General features: G+C 35.0%; 1 protein-coding gene across 3 annotated transcripts in view; it reads left to right on the plus strand.

Moving 5' to 3' along the window:
* Positions 1-20,326, plus strand: part of SYT1 (synaptotagmin 1) — a 510,235-nt gene that overhangs the window by 98,786 nt on the left and 391,123 nt on the right. For all 3 annotated transcript variants that reach the window (XM_074325375.2, XM_074325377.2, XM_074325376.2), the window contains exon 2: positions 2,647-2,760. The gene's annotated coding sequence lies outside the window, so the exon portion shown is untranslated. The remainder of the gene's footprint in view (positions 1-2,646; positions 2,761-20,326) is intronic.

Below are 20,326 nucleotides of genomic sequence, written 5' to 3' on the forward strand. Positions count from 1 at the left end.
AGCAGAGGCTAACCCAGTTCTGCCTCCAGCCTTCACATGCTCCCTATTTCTCTGTACTCACTATATTATAACCACATTGACCTTTTGTTGTTGTTTCTCAAACATATAAATCTGCTCCTGTCTCAGGACTTCACACATACACTGTTCCACCTTGAGTCTACCCCTTCACCCACCCCCACCCCCAACATACCTCCAAACCCAGCCAATTCCTAAATGTGACTTCTACATGGAAGCCAATTCTGGATGAGGCCTCCTGCTTTCACTTTCCTAGCATTTTTTCCTGTCCTTTTGGGAACTTATTATGATTTAAATTATGTAATTACATATGTTCTTTGTGTGTGTGTATTTGTCATCTATCTCTCTCTAAGCAAGCTCCTTGGGGTGAAGTGAGGGGGCACTGAGGTAGCTATTTCTCTCTTTTGCCAATGAACTTGAAGTGTCTTGGACCCTGCCTGACACAAAATAAGCATTTAGAAAATTGTTTCTGAGAGAGAGAATGAATTTCCATCAAAAATGTCTTCAGTTTACAAAACATGGTTTTATGCAACATATTGGGCAAAGTGAGTTCTAGTGGGAGCTGGTAATATCCTTTAAACCATGTGACTGTGCAAATGAGTCTAGTTAAATCTTGTGTTTTTAAATCTGTGTTACACACTGTTCCTGCCCCAGACTCTGCTGGAAGTCTACTGCTTGCTTGTAGGCTCATAATCCCAATGACAGATGGTTTTTAATCTTTGCTATTTGGCTTCCAGAATGGGAGTATATTTCTAATTCATGTATTCTCTGCAACATGTAGAAAATGACTCCGGTTGACTGTGCTTTCTGAGTAATCAAATACTTTCTGGGACCTATAGCCATAGGGAAAAGGTTTTAAATGCTTTCTGGCGGGGAAAAAACCACTTTATGCTTAGAATCACTGTTGGAAAAAAGATCCAATTGTGAAAAGCCACAATTGTGTAAATCGTTAAATAATTTCAGGGCTGCATCGTGTGATCACCTCATGCCCAATATCTGAAGGAGGCACACACACACATACAAGCACACAGTTTCCCACTTCTTTCAAAATGAGAAATTAGAATTCTCCTTAAGGACGAGAAGAACCTTTGTTCAGCACTTAACATTGCCTAAATCTTCATTATGGTACTTATCAATTTGTAGTAATATTCTTATTTTATTTCCATCTCTGTCTCCCCAACTCTTTCAGAAGCACAAAAACTATCTTGTTTTCTTTTTTATCCCCAAGATCTGTTCACCCCCCAAAAAGGTCCATAAGGACACTCCATTAACATTCACTGAATGAATCACAGATAATAAATATTTATAATGGAAACATCCTGAGCTGAAGTCAACCGTCCCTTGTCTATCTCAGGCAGGCAAAATGGAGCTCAGAAGCCACTCCGGAAATAGAGCTCTCGTATGCAGGATCTATTTCTTTAAACCAACAGTTAAGGTTTTCCCACACCTTGCAAACCCACAGAAGATTTTTCTACATGGATTTATGCCATAATGATGCTGGTCCATTAATTGGCAAATAGGACTCCTTAATAACAGCAGAAGAACTATAAAATTCTGTTCAAAATATAACGAAAGCTGCCAGTGATTGTGTGTTCATTTATCTTGTAGTAGGAAAACTTGAATCCTCAAATCACAGGGTGTTGCCATGTTAGCTTCCTCTAGAGAATTGAAACCCAAACTGAAAAGAGAGCAAAATGGTGTGATTCGTATCAGAGCCACTGGGATCTGCAGAGCCTCCCTTCTTAATTGGGGCGACAAGATTCAGCTGATAACTTAAATCTCCCTACTTGTGTTTCAACCTCAGAGTTTGGGGATTTCATTTTCTAAAAATTGTTCTTTAAAAATCTCAAATATAAGAAAGTAGTTTGTTCTCTATCAGAGAATAGATATATGCAATAAAAAGTGCATTAAGGAAAACAAAGACTAAAGGAAGAAGGGAAAAAAAGAATGCAAAAGAAAGGAGAGAGGGAGGGAGGAGGCAAGGACAAAAGAATCAAGGAGGGAAGGGAACTATTAAAATAGTTGATAGAGATCCTCTGCAACTCAGGTGCTTTTGTATGTGCAATATTTCAGTGTCCTTCCTACGTAAATAGCAATGCCGTTCCTTTTTATTAGCACTGTGGCAGCTGTTGTTGCTTACAAAGAGATTCACAAATCAAAATAGACTCAGTTAGCTTTTCAATAATTCTAAAAGGTGGGAGAACATTGCCAGGGAAGGATAGCACTTCAGTATCCTAACAAGGAGTCTTGTTAGCAAAACAAAGTATGAATTGCTTCGAGATAATTCCCTGCAGAAGATAATTCCACTGGGCACCTTCTGTGGCAGCACATGCTTTTTATCTTCAATAGACCAATGCCATTGAACAAGAGTTGTCAGGAGAAATGTGTAAAACTCGCTTTTTTTGAAACATTTATTCTTCTAGATTTTTCTTTATGTCAGCATGATTCACACCTATTGATTCTTAGCCTGGAGCACCCGGCACAACCAGGAATTGAGGAAGCTGGAGCAGGATGTGAATAATGAATTGGCTGCATAAGCAGAACGCTATGTGCCCAGATAGTAGCAGAGGCAAGCGCAGAGTTGCAGGCCAGCATTTTGATGGATTATTTCTTTTATTTTTCTCCCTCAAGGGAAAACAAGAACGAGCAAGAACTTGAGTGACAAACGCCTGAATTCAGCTTGGAAGTCTGTTCATTTGCCTATCGCTTCATTCCTGGAAATTGCACTGCAACGGTCTGATTAAGGTACTTGGGAAAAGCAGAAACTTTGAAAGGTTTTGTTAACGATGCTCCCCCTATCCCCACACATGATCTTCATTAACCAATCAAATAGCTTATTTGGTCTAAGTCATTTCCAACACTTTCACTAGGCATAAACATAATTCTATTAAATACATTGGTGATTGAATTATCTCACTAATTATTACTTGTAGTCCAATGTTACTAAAGTTTTGGATTTCTAAAGAATCGCTTTTCACATTACTCTCACATGTGGGGTGGGGGAAGCAATTGTACAGAAGATGAGAGGTCTGTATCGCTTACTTTAAAAATGTTTTTGATATTAAATATTAGTATTTGTCATGCCCTTTGAAATTATTACTACTGTTAATGCCCTTCAAGTCCTACTTTAGTCGACAGGGCCCTGGTGGTTTACATAACATCTTTTTTGCTTTTTCCTACTCTCATTTTATACTTCATAATATCCAAAGTTGTCATGGTTCATTATCTGTAGATGATCTTGAGCAGCCTTGCGTTCTAAAAGAATATGCCCTGGCATCTGCCTCTGTGCTTTTGTGCCTTGCTGTACAGATGATATTTTAGCTAGGGTATTGGGGAGGGGGGCAGGAGTGGAGGCAGTATTTGTCTCAGGGTGATGTTTCTTTGCGCTGTACTATGTCTCACTCTTTCATATATGCCTAATTCAACAACAAAGTACATATATCACATCGTGACGATACATGTTAGCGTATATAATTAGGGTTGTAGAGTATCTGCTTGAATGTCTTAACTAATGAATTCCATCAAATTCAATTATCATTCTTAGGCTATTCATTAACCAATCAAATTGCTTCTTTGGTCTAAGTCATTTCCAACACTTTCACTAGGCATAAACATAATTCTGTCAAATACATTGCAGGTGATTGAATTATCTCACTAATCATTATTTGTAGTCCAATGTTACTAAAGTTCTGGATTTCTAAAGAATTGCTTTTCACATTACTCTCACTGTACAGAGGAGAAATAATGTTACAGTATGAAGCTATGTCTTGAAGACTTTATTCCACTATTTGCATCTTAGTTTTTCCCTGAGGAAGTTGGCTACAATCAATCTCCAATACTAAAATCACATAGAAATAAACCCAGTATACACTCCTATAAATTCATCAACTTATTAAATAAATCTGTCCAGCAGGCTTGTGTTATAAGTTCTTCATCTTTTGGGAATGAACTATTTTAGTACTAGAAGTTTCTCCTCTCTCTCATGCAATATGATACTACAGAATAGGATCACAGTTGCTATTGTTGAAACACATTTTTTTTCTAATTTTCATAATTTCTTTACATGGATTAGAAAAACAAAGTAGTCTGAAAATGCATGTACCCGGGTCAAAAGAACTTTAGTTTCACAGAAAGTAATTTTCACAGTACTAACGTCTAATGGTTTTTGCAATCATTTTATAATGAAGGGCAGGTTGATGTCCTGACAGCGTGGGTTTACCATACAGTTTAAAACATTTTCATTTTATTCTCTTATACTTTGAGGCATTCTAGGAATAATTTCTTCTTCTATTCTGAAAATATTCCAAGAAGCATCTCAAAAATGTAGCCTGAAGCCAGCCTACAAAAATATATATCCCGAGTTCCATGCCAGCCTTACTGAATCAGAATCACTGGGAGTGGACTCTAGAGCCAGCATTTTAAATAAGTGTATCAGATCTTTCCAATGCACTCCAAAGTTTGAGAACCACTACTCTATAATATGAGAGCAAGGAAACAGCTGAGAGGAAAACACTGCAAAATTACAGACATATAATTGATATCAAACTTAAAAATACTGAAATTCAATTAAATTTGGATTCTTTTTTTTCCTACATATGTTTATTTCCTATTTCTGCACCAAGGATTTTATACTATTTTATTTCCCCTTTCATGTGAGTCTTAAATGTTTTTAAATTAAAAATTCAATATTAAGGATGTCAAGGATATGAATGTCTATTAATTTAAAAGCTTCTCTCCGAAAATAAAATAATAAAAAAATAAAAGCTTCCCAAAGTTGCCAAATAATATAAATGATATCTATAATAGCCAAAGGTATTAAATTTAGAGTTTATGCAATTATTATTTTTCACATTTAAATCTTTAGTTTTACAAAGCTTTCTAAGTAACAAGTCATTTTTTCAATATTAGATATATCTAAGTAACACCACTTCTTTTAAGAATTCCAACCTGTGTTTTCATTATGGTTTCCATTGACTCAACTTCTAGGAGTGATGAACTTTCAAAAGATAATTTCTTGGTACAAGTAAGTTAACCAATTTGGGTTTAGGGTTTTCCATGTATTCATAAATGAATATTTCTATGTTATCTCATTTTAGTAAGATAATTTTCTCATAGCTTTATTTTTAGTGCAAACAAGGTATACATTGTTTGCCAACTCAATATGCCAAACTCTAAAGTATGTATACATTGTAGTGAGAGGGAACAAAGAACTGTCTTCTGCATGCAAAGAATGTTGTGATTACCTTTGGCACTGGATGAAAGCAAAAAGCAACATTAGACCCAGTACGGAAACTACAGGGCATGTTTGACCCATAAAATTAACTCTTGCATTCGACATGGTAGACTCCACTGAGACAAGGGTCTAAAAAGGGCAGATGGTCAAAATCTTTAGGTTTTCAGGTACACTTATTTTATGAAATAAATGTGTCCTGAGATGATTGGAATAATTTCAGTTGTTTTCAAAATCCATAAGAATCCTTTTATAAATTAAAAAACCCTGGTTTTCAGCTAGTTTTAAAGATCGTATTTATTATATAGGCATTGACTTCAATTGGGTTGTGTTTCAAAAGTTTAATTTATAAGTTAAATATTTAGAACTCAAAACACATTTTCACACAGAAACAATGCTGTAAATGATGTTAGATGATCAGATTCAAGTTTTGTAAATCCATAACATTATAGTCAAATCATATGATTTGTGAAAATAAAACTTTACAGTGAAATATAGTAGAAAAAAATACTCTATGATTCTAAAAATTAAACCAATTAGACAAATTTTTTTTTGGTTTACTTTGAATATCATTGCTAAAGGAAAGCAAGTTGAGTATAAGGACATTAGAAATTGAAAGAGAGGGTAGTAGTTTTTTCTAAAACACCGAGAAAGTCATTATAACATGATCAGGATTCTCCTCATCAGAGGAATGGCAGATGAAGGGAAGGGGTACTGGTAGAGCTAAAGCAGGAGGACCAAAATGGTCTCAGATAGGGGTAGCCAAGCAGTATTAAACTATTAAGTTTCTGCTTAAGTTTCTGCTATTAAGTAGAAAGGATGTTCATTAAGGTTATGTGTATAAGTCAGGTGAACAGGTGTACTCGATTATTATACAATGAATACATACATCTAGTAGTTACACATCCATTCAGAAAGCATATGCATAGAGGAAATGTTTAAGCAGAGACAATGAGCATGCATGCTAATTAAATGAGCATCTGTGAATGGTGTGAAGACAGAGAACTGGTAAGTCTCATCGTCTTTTTCTCTGAAGTACTCAACCTACCACTCAAGGCTATATCGAACTCCACTGAAGAATCCTGTCCTCTGTGTCTTTCGAAAAGTTCTGCATCAAGTATTGCAGTATAACAAGTTCACCAATTTCTTGCATTAGCCATATTGTTGTTCCTTTAATTTACCAAATATTTATTGAATGCATGCTATGTAATTAGGCACTATGCTTAATTGGTTACTTTTAGACCAGATATTAGGCCACAAAGAATGTTTTGTTCTATTTGACGTTTAGCATTTTATATTTTACTATTTCTCTTTATTTTCTGTTCATTAAATTTAGATGGTTTGAGAGAACAAGTAGCATATGTGCCTAGGGAGGGAAGAGCAGTAGTGTGAAGAACTCAGGGAGTAAGGACCAAATAAGGACATATCTGTCATTACTCCTCTAGATTTTGGATTCCAAGAAAATCTTAGAGCCCTAAGTAGACACCCCTCCCCCGCACCCCCACTATAGTCCCATTTAACATGAAGAACAAGTGTCACAGATAGAAAATCAAACAGAACTACTTCCTCATTACTAAAATTCTCTATTCAAGGAAAACTTAGCAATTTCAAAATAGAAACTGGTAATACATAGCATCTCCAGATTTGATCTAAGCCTCACTACGAGGCTAATCTGCAGTATAAGAGAGTTAGAAAGCCATCTTGGAAAAGGGGCCCATAAATGTTTATCAAGTCTAATTTCCAGCAAAATAAGATATCTAAAAGAAAAGTTTTCAAAATCTCTATTGCTATTTAGCTTGAGGCACAACAGAATTCCTTATGTAAGTTCCTAAAATCCCTCTTCACTCTGAAAATTCCACTGGAAGAAAATGGTTCATTTCCCATTGAAAAGAGTTGTTAAAAGAATTTTTTCAATGTAAAGCACCCCTCTTTTCCATTCCATTCTCAAGAACTAAGAGCAAAGGATAAGATGGAGTGTTGTCAATATTCAAAGGTGAGTTAGGACAGGAATGGTCAATGCCTACACTGAGTTATTTCAACATGTATTTGGCAACTTTCAAAAACTACTATAAAAACCTGGCCTTAATAAGACTACAAGGATATCAGCTCCCAATTCTGTGTGAATTTTCCAAATGCTTTTGTTCCCCCATCCCTTTGAAGTGATACTTGAAAATTACCTCCTTGTCACCAGTTATATTCACATATGAACTTGTTTGAAGTTCCCTACAGTTGGGCTTTCAGTCCAAATGTTTGTGTCTCCTCCTCTCCCTTGATCCAACACACTTTGTTCATCATGAAATCTGAGTACACATATTTATTTATTCAACAGTGATTTTTGTTAAGCATCTTCTATGCCAATTACTCTTCCAAGCCCTCTGGGCCCCTGTTCTCATAAAGATTTTATTTTAGTAGAAAGGAAGACAATTACCAAAGAACAAATAATTATTTAGACCCACTAAAATATTGGTCATTCAGTTACTCTAATCATATTCTTCTCTACCTTTTTCCCTCCAAGTTTTATTTAGTCAGTTATCCTACTCTTCATTTTAATCTTATTGATTCTGACTGTTGTCAACCACGCACTAAAATCAATGTGATCCACTTATTTTAACTCTTTTAAGGCTTTCCATCTTCTTAAATGGAAAGGACAAGGAATGCATAAATTTACATATTAGATAAAGCTGAATTGCCTGAGAAATCTAATCCGCATAGCTAGGCCTAAGTAATGCAAGGGTGGCTGCGCTGTGGCCATTACGAAATCAAATATCCACAACCTAGGCCTCAAAGGGCATCTTTTGTGATCCTGAGATTTTTCTTAATTACATTTCCCAGTGACTAAGCGTCCTATTCTGGGACACAACAGAATAAATCAGAGCTCTTGTTGCCCTGCCTGTCTGGCAAAGTAACTTTGGTATGGATTAAGTTGGGCTAGTCACTCCTAAATTCAATACAATTTGTACATATCTAGTCAATATAAAAAAGAAAATCAATGTGGCAATAGGAACTAAAATGATTTATTTGAAGATACCCACTATAAAGCAGGAAATAGATGATAAGAAAGAATACATAGCGACTTTTAAGAATATATAAATTGTTTAAGAAGAGATAAACCTAACCTGAATGAGTTATAGAAACAACATTAATCCTTGATAATTTCTCTTAAACAAATCATTACTTAAAATAATTATCACATAAAAATAAACAAATAACATTAAAATGCAACATTTAATGAGTATAATTCCATTACGTGGTAGTTAGGCAGGATAGTGTTTTCCCACCAGTTTCTTCTATATAGGCAACAACATTCAAACCAAAAATCTAAGTTTGTGTTTTTCTACTGAAAGAAATGTTGCTGATGAATAGCAGAGATGATTTCTATGCATATACCTGACTTTATAAAAAGTAATCTTTGTGTTCATCCCAAAGTTGAATTGATATTGCTTTCAAGCATTTATTACAATTTCTTCTTATATATCTCAAATATACCATTTAGTTTCTAGGTCTCTGATACCTTAAAACATATAACAGTTTAATGTATCTATTGCATTTTCTGAAAAAAAATGTTTTAGTTGGTAGTTTTTCTTCTGTATTTAATAAAACAAATAATTTCTTTCACAGTTACAACAATTTTTGCAGTTTCAGTGAACTAAAAATGTAGTAACTGAAAATAGCCTTTGCCTATTATTTATTATTCAGAAAATAAAAGCTAAATATATTAATAATTATATCAATAAAGGTTATTTAGTTTCTTATACTAACAATTCCTGTTTATATACAGCAAAATACAGATTTTTTCCTAACGGAAAATACTTTTCTACATTACAAAAGCCTTTTCATTCCTTCCCTGAAACTACATTTTTCAGCTTGTGGAACCCATTTATTCCACATGGACACTGAAATTTAGTTCATGAAACAGAATAAATATCTGTTTATATGTCTCTCTATAATGGAATTTTGGACTGTGATGAGTAGTTTTCTATATACACATGAAGGATTAGATACATATCTCTTTACTTTCCAAAAATGTCATCAGTATTGTCAGTCTCTGAACATAGTTGGGAAACTGCCTCAATGTTTCAGGTATTTCTTATTAAAAAAAAATAGTCGCAATGCAGAATGAAGAAATACTAAAATTTTATGAACCATAACTACGAAATAGTAAAACTCCCTTTAGAAGAAAAAAAAAAAGCTCATAAACTGAAATTTATATCCAAATGAGTATTTCCCTTCACTATGTTCACCTTGGGTTTCAGAAAAGCTACCACTGATCAAAATATTTGGTTAACACATTTTTTTGGAATTGTCTTTAGAGCCACCTTATGCACCAGAAAGCATTTCTCAAAAAACACTGGGAAGACATTGCATTATTATGGCCAGTGAAAATGTGGAGGCACACTTTCTGAGACATTTCTTTTAATGCAATTCATATCTTCAAATGAAATAGGCATCCATCAAGTATATTTTTTATTCTAAACAGCACATTTTTTTTTTCAGACAGAAAGGTATCTATCACATAAAAGGGGGGCTCTGAGACTGATGTGCTCACGAGGTCACATGCTGGGTAAAGGACATTATAGTCTATGCCCAGACTATTACAGTAGACTCTTTCAAGATTATTTAAATAAATAAGTAAATAAATAAATAAATAGCAAGCAAAGAAATAAATACAAACAGGAAACACAAAGTTTCAGGCTGGATCAATTAGTGGGCTTACTGTTTCACTCACCTTTTGTTACTCGTATGTCATTGACTTACATCCTTACCTCAGACAAGTATGCAAGGTACTTACTAGAACCCATAAGACTATACATGACGGGTGCCTGTTATCCTTTACAATCTCTTCCAGAAAGGAGAAGCGGAGGGAATACTTTCTAATTCATTTTATGAGGCCAAAATTACCCTAATACCAAAACACGACAAAGACTTTACAAGAAAAGAAAACTGCAGACCAATAGTTCTCAGTAACATAGATGCAAAAATCCCCAACAAAAGTAAAGCTCAGTAGCTATCATGGCAGGTGACAAAGGTAATGGTGCCACGGAGGGATGTTCTGCCTTCTAATATCGTCTGTTCATTCTTTCAACCAACATTCCTGTTCTGAACACTATTCTGTGTGGTCAAGAGGTCAGATTTGTTACCATCCTTCATTTGGTCAGTTCCTTATTAAATCATCCAACAGAAATTTCTTGAATATGTATAATGTGCTATAGCTGGCACTGGGGAACACAGCAGTGAGCAAAGCAGGCCAACCCCTCTCCTGTGGAACTTACATTTTACTGGGGAAATAAACAGTAAAGAAGATACACATGAAAAAGATATAACACCTTAGTGATACATGCTAAGAAGGAAATAAGAATTTAATGTGTACACGGGGTGAAATTTACATAGGTTTTTCAGAAGTGGCTTCATTGAGGTAGTTATTTTATACAGATGCTGTCAAAAAAATGTATACACATTTTAAGAAAGGAAAAAAAAACTGTTTTAAAATTGTAATACTCAATATATACCGATAACAAAAGATGAATACAAGTCACATTTAACTTCTGCAATTACAAGTGGTGCTCAAAGTGGTTACCATCAGTGTAATTTTAATAGTTTTTTTTTTCCTTTCTTAAAATGTGTAGGCATTTTTTGGGGCACCCTCTGTATAAAACCCTAAAGGATGTGAAGGAGAGAACCTTGGCAATGTCTTATGGAAAAGAAGAGGTAGAAAGAACAAGACACAATTATTAGGAGGCCAGTGAAGAGGGAGAAAAGGGAGGTGGTTGGAGATAAATTTGAAGAGGTAAATGGAAAACGATAAGGAGTTTAGAATTCCTGTCTAGAGTCATGTAAAGCCATTGGATGGTTTTCAATAAAAGAATACCATAAAATAATTGACTAGGATAAAAATGTATTCTAGTTTCTTTGGAGAAGATATATTTAGGTGTCAAAAGTACAGGCAGAGAGATCAGTAGGAAGTTATTGCCATAATGCAGGCCAGGAAGCTATCAGAGGTTAGTAGTTTCGATTAGGCTCCTGGCAAACTAATGGTAAGGAGTAAAGAGACTTGAGATGTATTTTGAAAGTAGAACCTGTAAGACTTTTAATGGATTAGTTATGAGGAATAATTAAGAATTATCGTAGGGCCCTTTTTCCAGAGAGCGTCCAAAACGGAAAACCTGAACTCTTTGCCACCTTGATGGGCCCTGAGCTCCACAAGGACAGAAGCTCCTTGAGCTTCACTCAGGACCTTGTCCTATGTATGTCTTCATCTAGCTATTGATTCGTAGCCTTTACTACCCTTAATAATAAATCAGTAATCCAGCGAGTAAATGAGTTTCCTTGAGTTCTGTGAGCTGTTCTAGGAAATTAATTGAACCCAAGGAGGGGGTCTTGGGATCCTCTGATTCAGAAGTACAGGTAACAGCCTGGGCTTGTGACTGGAATCTGAAGTGGAGGGCAGTCTTGTGGGACTAAGCTCTTTACCTGTGGAATCTGATTCAGTCTCTGGGTAGATAGTGTCAGAATTGAGTTGAATTCTGGAACACCCTTCTAGAGAATTACTTGTTGGTGTGGGGGAAGCTGCCACGCATGTTAGAATTGGATCTGGAAACCCTCTTTATCTCATCAAGAATTCTTTTCAAAAATAGACTTCAATGTGTTGTTTTGTTAGGATTAAATTCCTCACTTCACAAGACTCTTTGGAATGGCAGGGAACACTTTCCCATCCAGTAAAATAACGAAATCATACATGGTCCTGATGATATTTTCCGCATGCTTACTATGTTCCAAACACAACAGTAAGACCTTTCTAGGTATTAGCTCTTTTGAAACACTCAGTAGACCTATGTGTTGGCAACATTACTTTCTTTAGCAGATGGGAAACTTTGAGACTCAGAGAAGGAAAAAAAAAAAAAGAATTATCCTAGGTTTTGCCTTGAAAACTTGGTGAAGGCATTTACTGTATTGCAGAAGACTCAAACAGGAATAGGTAAGGGAGGAGAAAACAAGTTTTGTGTTTTACGTAGTGCATTTAAGACTCTCATTGGACTTTCAAGCGTTGTCAAATAGGCAGATGTAGGAGGCTGGACCCCAGGGGAAAGAATGGGATGAAGATATCAAAATAAGGTTTGCTTATTAAGTGAGATGCTCTTAAAGAACATCTTACTAAAAACTGCTTAAATATTAGTGACATTTGTTATGTCTCTTTATTATGTCTACGTTTATTAAATCTAACTTTAGAAAGTACCAGGGTTAACTTTTTATAATTGATATAAAAAACCATAGGTTCCCAGCACCTATGACAGTATGTGCTATATAGTAGATACTCAGTGAATATTCATTTACTCTTCTGTAAATGAGGATACTTTGAAAGTAACTGATCTGTATCACATTTCATAATATATACAGAACTTAATTTATGTGATTCCTAGTAAGATCTTTTTTTTTTTTTTAATGACATTTGTTGGAATTTTTCTCTGAGTAGGAAAGTAAATTATATGTAGAAATCATTCCCATCTCACTATTTTAGACTTAGCTGTCCTTTCTTTTAGGGAATTTGTTTTCCCTCTCAATCCACATTTTCTACTTCAAAATATAGAAGGAATAAAATGACTATATTTTCCCGGCCATAGTAGTTGGTCTAAGGCTGGTCACTGAACACAAGCCAAGCCAACCATGAAATCGTTGTATGGTTATAATGATTTTATGTGCACATATGTTTTCATACTCGTAGGCCCTTAACCTATGTCCTCCACTGCCTCTTAATTTAAAAATTGACTGGTATGACAATGACCTGCAGTTTCATACTATGTTTTCATAACTTTGAAATTATAATTTGCCTGTGAGGCAAGATACAAATAATCTTCCTTGTGAAAAATATAATTATATTTCTGGGTTTATGGGCCTAAGGGATATAAATTGGAATCTGGACAAGAAGTGTAGCTAATATCACAAGAATTATCTTAACTGGTTCCTCAGTTTGCCTCTCTACAAAACATTTATTTCTTATTTACTAACTCTAGTACTCTTTCTCAAAATAATTACAATTGTACAATATATACATCATTTGCCTATTGCCCTTCTAAGGAAGGAGGGATTAAGTTATTTGAGGTTCATTTGCTAAGTGACAGAAACTGTCGTGGATATTAGAATTTTTCTGAGAAATAAAATGTGATCAACACATCTGAATGTTCCACAGCCTAGTTGGAGACTGAAGGTAGTGTGTGCGGTGAAATAAACAGAAAAGGGGACTTGGAAGTGCCTAGGATAAATGAGACCCAGAGACAGATTTCAGAGAAAGAAAAAGGAGAGTCAGATGTAAATATATCTGACGCAGGGACTGTGCTGGAAAGTTAATGAAATCAGTAAGAAACGGAGAGATTAAATCAGCCTGGGGGAATGGGTAAGGGTAGGTAGACAGACCTGTTAAAGAATCGGAAATGGGACAATCAGAAATAATAGGACAGCTTAGAAAATTCATAGGAGAATGGAAGAAACTGAATTCCAGAAAATAAGTTTCTCTGTTTGTGCACCTTTAGCAGAAGTCATTGAATAGTATTTGAACATGAGCTTGTGTATGGGAATGTGTCAGGTGGCCTGGCAATCTCTGTGAGTAGGGTTCATAGGTAGTAGTAACTGTTTCTTTGTTTGCTGAGAATATCCCAAATGCCAAGTACTGTAGCAGAAGCAAATCAAAGACAGAGGCCTTTGTCCTCAAAAAGGTCATAATCTCTGATGAAAAGATAAGTAAATAAACAATGGGATAAAATATATTTACCACAGCTCTCCTATTATTGCATTTTTTCCCCACTTTTAAAAACTAATCCTAGTACCCCATTGGCATTTAATTCATGACTATGGTTTATACTGTCCTTCCATTCAGTTACTTTGTTCTATTTGTTCTATTATAGAGAAAACAATGTGAGTTGATATCTGCATATGTTTTTAAAGTACAAGTCCTTATCTGTGTCTGCCATATCACACTCTATTGTGAGAAGTTCAAAATTTAGTTTCTTTCTTAAATTTAATTATCTGGTACTTTCCTACTACAGTCTGCCTCCTATTGACATGTCAAATTTCATTTACTTCACATATCTTTTGTGTGTGTTCTCCTTGATGTTGATAACAGTGGCTGGTGTAAGAGCTTATCTGCTTTTGATTCTGAAAATGTAATAAAAAAGGCAAATACAAAGTAACAGCCACATGTACTAGTTATTCAACCATCCACCCCGTTTCTGTATCAATATTGGGGGAATATGGTGTGTATGCTGTAACTCAGTCTCTCTGGTATCAAATAGATAAACACCAATGACAAGAGACAGCACTTCATTGACAAATACATGAAGGAATAAATTGTTGAAACAAAACAAGCTAAAGTGGTCTTATAAGAATCTTTGTTTTATAAGAATCTAAGGTGCAATAATTTCATAAATTTGATCCATTATATTTTACTTCAGAACAGCATTACTCTTCTTTTTATCTAACAATTGATGAATAGAAATGACACAAGAATTAGGAGAAATTTGACTCTTTATTCTGTTTTGGTTTTAACTCCATTTACTCCATTTCAGTATCCCTTAAGCATTATCAAAATTAAAGGCATATAAAGAAGTTATGTAGTTCTTGCCTGATTCTAGGCAGATTTGTAATTTGAAAAAGCCTACTAAGAAGGGAAATGAATAACATTTTATAGAAACTCTTCCTTATATCTAATTCAAATCCTTAATAGTCTGTATTAACCTGTTATCTTTTTTCTTATAAATATCTATACTAGAGTATTGTTTCTCTTTGGCCCATAGCCATTGTCAAAAACATTACACTTAATTGATACAGACATTCAGAAATTGTGGGCCCCAAGATAATTAATTTTGTTTCCTTTAGATTGCACAGATGAAAGTAAAATTTGATTTATAATTAAAAGAAGGGAAGATTAGTCATTATTATTTTATATAAAAGATTGTTTTTCATCGTTTATTTAAAACCATGAATCAGACAATTTTATCCAAGAAAATTCTTAAGGAATCATGTTGATTTTCAAATATGATTAGAAAAACTAAGACATTCAGCTTTGTCCTTTCTGTGAACTCTTTCTTAGATTAACAAGTTTTCTTGATCTCATCATTTTTGATGCTATTTATAAAATTGATGGTTGTATGTAAGCACTTGAATCTATTTATAATTTTATAAAATCATGCTGAATTGTTTTTGTGGCTAAGTATGTTTGTGCCAAGATAATTTGGTTCTATATTTGATTTGGGTGGATTACTGTTTGAGCAAAAAGCTGATAATTTTGTAGTGAGGGTCATTACATGAAGAGTCCTTATTTCCCAGAATCTTTATTCAGGGGCCTCAGAATGTAGATGGGGGCACCCATCTACATTCACCAAGGTCAGGCTATTCACCAAGGTCATTGCCTGCTCATACCATTGTGCTTTCACCAACTCAAAGTCACCCTGGTAGTCAGGAAGATTAATTTATAGGGAAAAGAAAGGAATAACTCCTTCTTTACCTATACCCTGAGAGCCACAAACAACAAATATCACCTGGAAGTCACTGTGGGAAAATGGAATAGTCAAGAGTTTTAGAAGTGGGTATGTCTGGACTTGAGTCTTCTCTCTGCCAGCTACGTGTTTGTGACTCTGGCCATGGTAATTAACCTCCCCAGTGTATTGCCATTTATATGCAATAATTTAAAGGGATCCTTCCAACATGATCTCAAAAACAAGAAGGAAATGTAGATATGGTTTTCCAAACCATTTTGACTTCGAATTTGTCAGTGGCATAAGGTTCCATTAAGATATAACTTAAAATAGTGCTTGTAAAACAGTGGAGAGATACCTATAAGTGAGTCATGGAATCAAATTATTGTTTTGTGACTAGCATTTTTAAATGCAATAGAATAGAATGAAATGAAAACAACATATTACCTCATATGCGATGAGAATTAGTATTGCTTTGTGAAACTTTTACTTCAGTTCTGTATTTGCGCTGTGTGTTCTTAGATGCGCTATAAAATGTATTTCTTACCAATGTTATTGCATTAAGTCAAGTAGCTAAGTTACTTTATGTTCATGTACAAGTGATGTATAGAAACTCACAATGCCCATTCAGTTGGATTTGTGGGGGGCGAAATCAAATAGGTTAGTACATCCTCAATTGGTTTAAGAACTGCTTTTATGAATCGTTCCTCGAAATTCATATGCTAAGACTACTGCAGAGAAACTTCTCTATTCATTTCTTCTACACACTTTGATATTTGTTCTCTGACATTTTTTGTGAGCCAAAAGATGGTTACTTCATGCAAATAAAATGGTGTGCATTAACCAACAACTCATCCATTCTGACAGCACTGTATCTAATGACTTAAAGCCTGTATTATGTTTCTCTATTTTCTAAAACAGATTATGAAACTGTCAGGTTAAATTATCCTGAATCCCAATCTGTGAATGGACACATAGTTATAGGAAAAATATATTCCTTATCAGAACAAGCAGATGTGCTCAAAATATTGACTGAGCTGCATAAACTTTTGGGCATCGTATATCTTGCAATGAAGGACAGTAATGTTGAAATACTTATATGTCTATTTTCTGGGAATTTGATATTTTCCCTTCAGAAAAATCATTTTCCACATTCTTGATGAAATCAGGTTGATGCATCAAGTCAGCCATCCTTGAATATTTGAGGCCGTTGACATTAGGTCCTGTAATGCTATTTTACATATTGCTTACTGGTGTGGATACCCAGTGAGACATTCAACTATTCCACTGGGACCCACTTTTGTTTTTCTAAGAGCAGTTGCACATCCACAATATCCAGCTCTGTAAAGGAAAGCTCTCAAACTAAATAGACTGTGCTCATTTATGTTAAACTATTTCCTCCCGAGTAGAGATTCTCTACAATCAACCTCTCAGGGTAATTTAGTCTTTCCCAGGTATTGTTCCCCAATCTTGAATATTGATGATTTACTGAAAGAATTTAACCACCTAAAGTTTTGCTGTGTCTTGAAGCATCGACAAAACACCAAAGTAAGTCTTTACCATTTTAATTACACCATTTATGATCAATAAAATATTACAGTTCTTCCAATGTTACCGTTCCTTCTTTTTTGAGAAGAGACTAATGAGTGAATGTCTACATAGTTTGCCCCTTTAAAAGATATTCATTGAATGGCCTGTCTATTGCAATGCCTAGCTCATTCACATTTACTTTAGAAGTTGCATCATTTTTGTGTGTTTTTTCGTTTGGTGGGAGTCCTTTGTTCTGAGGTTGACATTTTTGAAACTAATGCTTCCAACCATCAATATCCAATGCTGCAGAGCTTTTGTTTTCTTCAGACAGCCCTCATTTTGTTTCTTCAGACCGACCATCCCACCTGCAATTGTTGTGCTGAAGCTCACGAGACTATACACAGAGTACAGCAGGGCAAAGCAACTAAGCCAGTGATTCTCAACCTGGGCTGCACATTGGAATCGCCTGCAGAGTTTCAAAAATACTAATGTCTGGGTTCGCCTCCTGAGATTCTGATTTAATGGATCCGAACTGAGGCGTGGGCATTAATATTTTCAACTCTCACAGAGGTTGTCTAATGCACAGTGAAGTCTGAGAACCACCGATAGAAATTTTAACAAGAATTCCCATGTATAGCTGTGTGTATTCTATCTCACTGAAGCACAGACTTTGGAATAAGCAAAAAGCTAATATCCATATCCACTTTTAGTAACCCATTTTGGTGATGAGCTAGCTGTCTACTGTTTATAAAGTTCTTGCCATTTTCCTTAAATTCATCAGAGTGGAGTTCAGGTTTCAAAAGGGGTGAGAAACAATATCCATAATAGCCCTTAAGTCACTCTTTCATATCCACTGCAAGATTATTCTACCCACCTGAAGATTTGGGCAGCTTTCTCCTGAGAGTAATTAACATCTGTGTAAAGATGTAATCACCTGAAGCAGCTATGTAAGCAAGAGCGATCTCAAGAGCTTTCGTTTCTAGCAGCAAAGAAATTGTATTACAGCTGCATTTTCTCCAGCATATCTTAGAGCATCAGTGTAATCAGTATTAGAATGAAGCATTGTAAGACTGAATGACAGAAAGAGATTAATTTCTATTCAATATCTACATCTGTTGGTTCTACAAAGCAGATTAGGCTGGGAAAGACTAATGGAGGGTTTTACCCTTCGCCTTTGACTCTGGGCAAATTTCAGTTGCTGCCGAAGTTCACCAGGAGGAAAAAAATAAATGAAGTAGCCTCAAACATGTAACCAATCTACAAACTAACTGCTGTTTGAATGAACTGAGTTGTTATTTGGGTTCAGTCTTAATTTGCATTGACAATGGCATCCTTCCGTTTAGAAAGAAAGATTTGTTTTACTGTGTAATATGATATACTTTTAGAGTCATAAACTTGCCTGAAGTTTCTGAACAGAACTTACTGTTTTTCACATGACAGTTTCACTAATAATCCAGGTCTATCTCCATTATTATTACTGAAAGGGCTACAAATATAATTATGGGTATAATTTTACTTTTTTCTTTCCACTTTCATGTCATTTATTTTATAAAGAAAATTGAAAGATCTCCGTCAGCTTTTGCTATAACTTTAATGTTTCAATGCCTCAGTGCATTAGGTGACATGTAAAAAATAGGCATTAATAGTAATTTTCAATGAATTTAATATTTCTGTTTGATATCAAAGTCCAGCTGCTCTCGCGAAAATCCCTTGATCACCTGTATAGCCATGATTTTTGCTGAGGGAAAGCTTTCTAAGCACTGATTTTCATCGAGGGGAAGGCTGATTCCAGGATTTTATAAGAGAATCTTACAAAAACTACCTTTCCCTTTGACTAAAAGCTATACTATATTGATACCAATTAAGAGGAAATCCTGAAATGGGAATTCTGCCAGGTGTCTGAAAGTTGTTTTACTAACACTTTGTTGAAACCCTAGAGAAGAGTTTTAAATTTCCCTTAGTGGTTATTTTTTTTATGTTAATAGTAAAGGGTATTCTTAAAGGTCCCCAAAAGTCGGTAAGACTACATTGACACTCTTAGATGGTCAAGAGATAGGTTTCTAAATATTCATACTTACGAACAGCTTCTATAAGAATAATTCCTCGCCTGAAACTAAAACAAAACAAAACAACAACAACAAAAAAGAATGACTCCAAAGGACAGGAAGTTCTAAGGATGCTATGGAATCCTATATCATACCCTTCAACCCCTTCTATCTGCTTCACCCACCCAAGTTCACTGGCAAAATACAGGGAATGGATCAAATAAATCGGAAAGATGAAAAACAAAGATAATCTCATGCAAGTGGCCTTGGAAATGCAATGCTTAAATGAAACAGGGATTGTATTATTAAAAGGATTAATAAAGTCTTGATCACAGGATTAAGTAAGAATCTTTGAATGGCCTGTCATGGAAACCATGTGAGCTTGCATAAATCTCAGTGATATTATCAGAAAGACACTAGAGTATCTACAGAATCCAAAGAGGCTTTAATCTTTCATACCTCAGGGAGAGTGGGAGCCAATGCATTGCTATGTATCTCAGTGAGAGGAATATGTTCTCCAGGCTTCTAGAATCTCCTAGAGGCTGAACAACTAAATTCCCTATACCTCTCAGTTCAAATTCCAAATTAGTAGGAAAGTAATATGATTTTTCCATTTGTGCTAAAGGGTCCATCCCATATTAATTAGCAATAGCCAGGAAAGATGTTCTTGGAACAAAAACATGACCTTTGGGAGGCATTCCTATGGACAGTGTGGCAGTTCTCAATTACCATGTTTCTCCAAAAATAAGACCTAGCCAAACCATCAGCTCTAATGCACCTTTTGGAGCCAAAATTAACATAAGACCTGGGTTTATTTTAATATAACATAAAATTATTATATTATAAAATTATAAAAATTATAAAATTAATTATAATATAATACAATACCGGGTCTTATATTAATTTTGGCTCCAAAAGATGCATTAGAGCTGATGGTCCTCCTAGGTCTTATTTTCAGGGAAACACAGTAGGAAGGCCCAGACAGGTAACCAAATAGGATTCTATTATTATTTTCATAGGGTCCTGAAAATAAATAGGAAACA

This window comes from Rhinolophus sinicus, chromosome 1, assembly GCF_057876585.1.
Source record: "Rhinolophus sinicus isolate RSI-liver-muscle chromosome 1, RSI-T2T, whole genome shotgun sequence".
In the NCBI taxonomy this organism is placed as follows: Eukaryota; Metazoa; Chordata; class Mammalia; order Chiroptera; family Rhinolophidae; genus Rhinolophus; species Rhinolophus sinicus.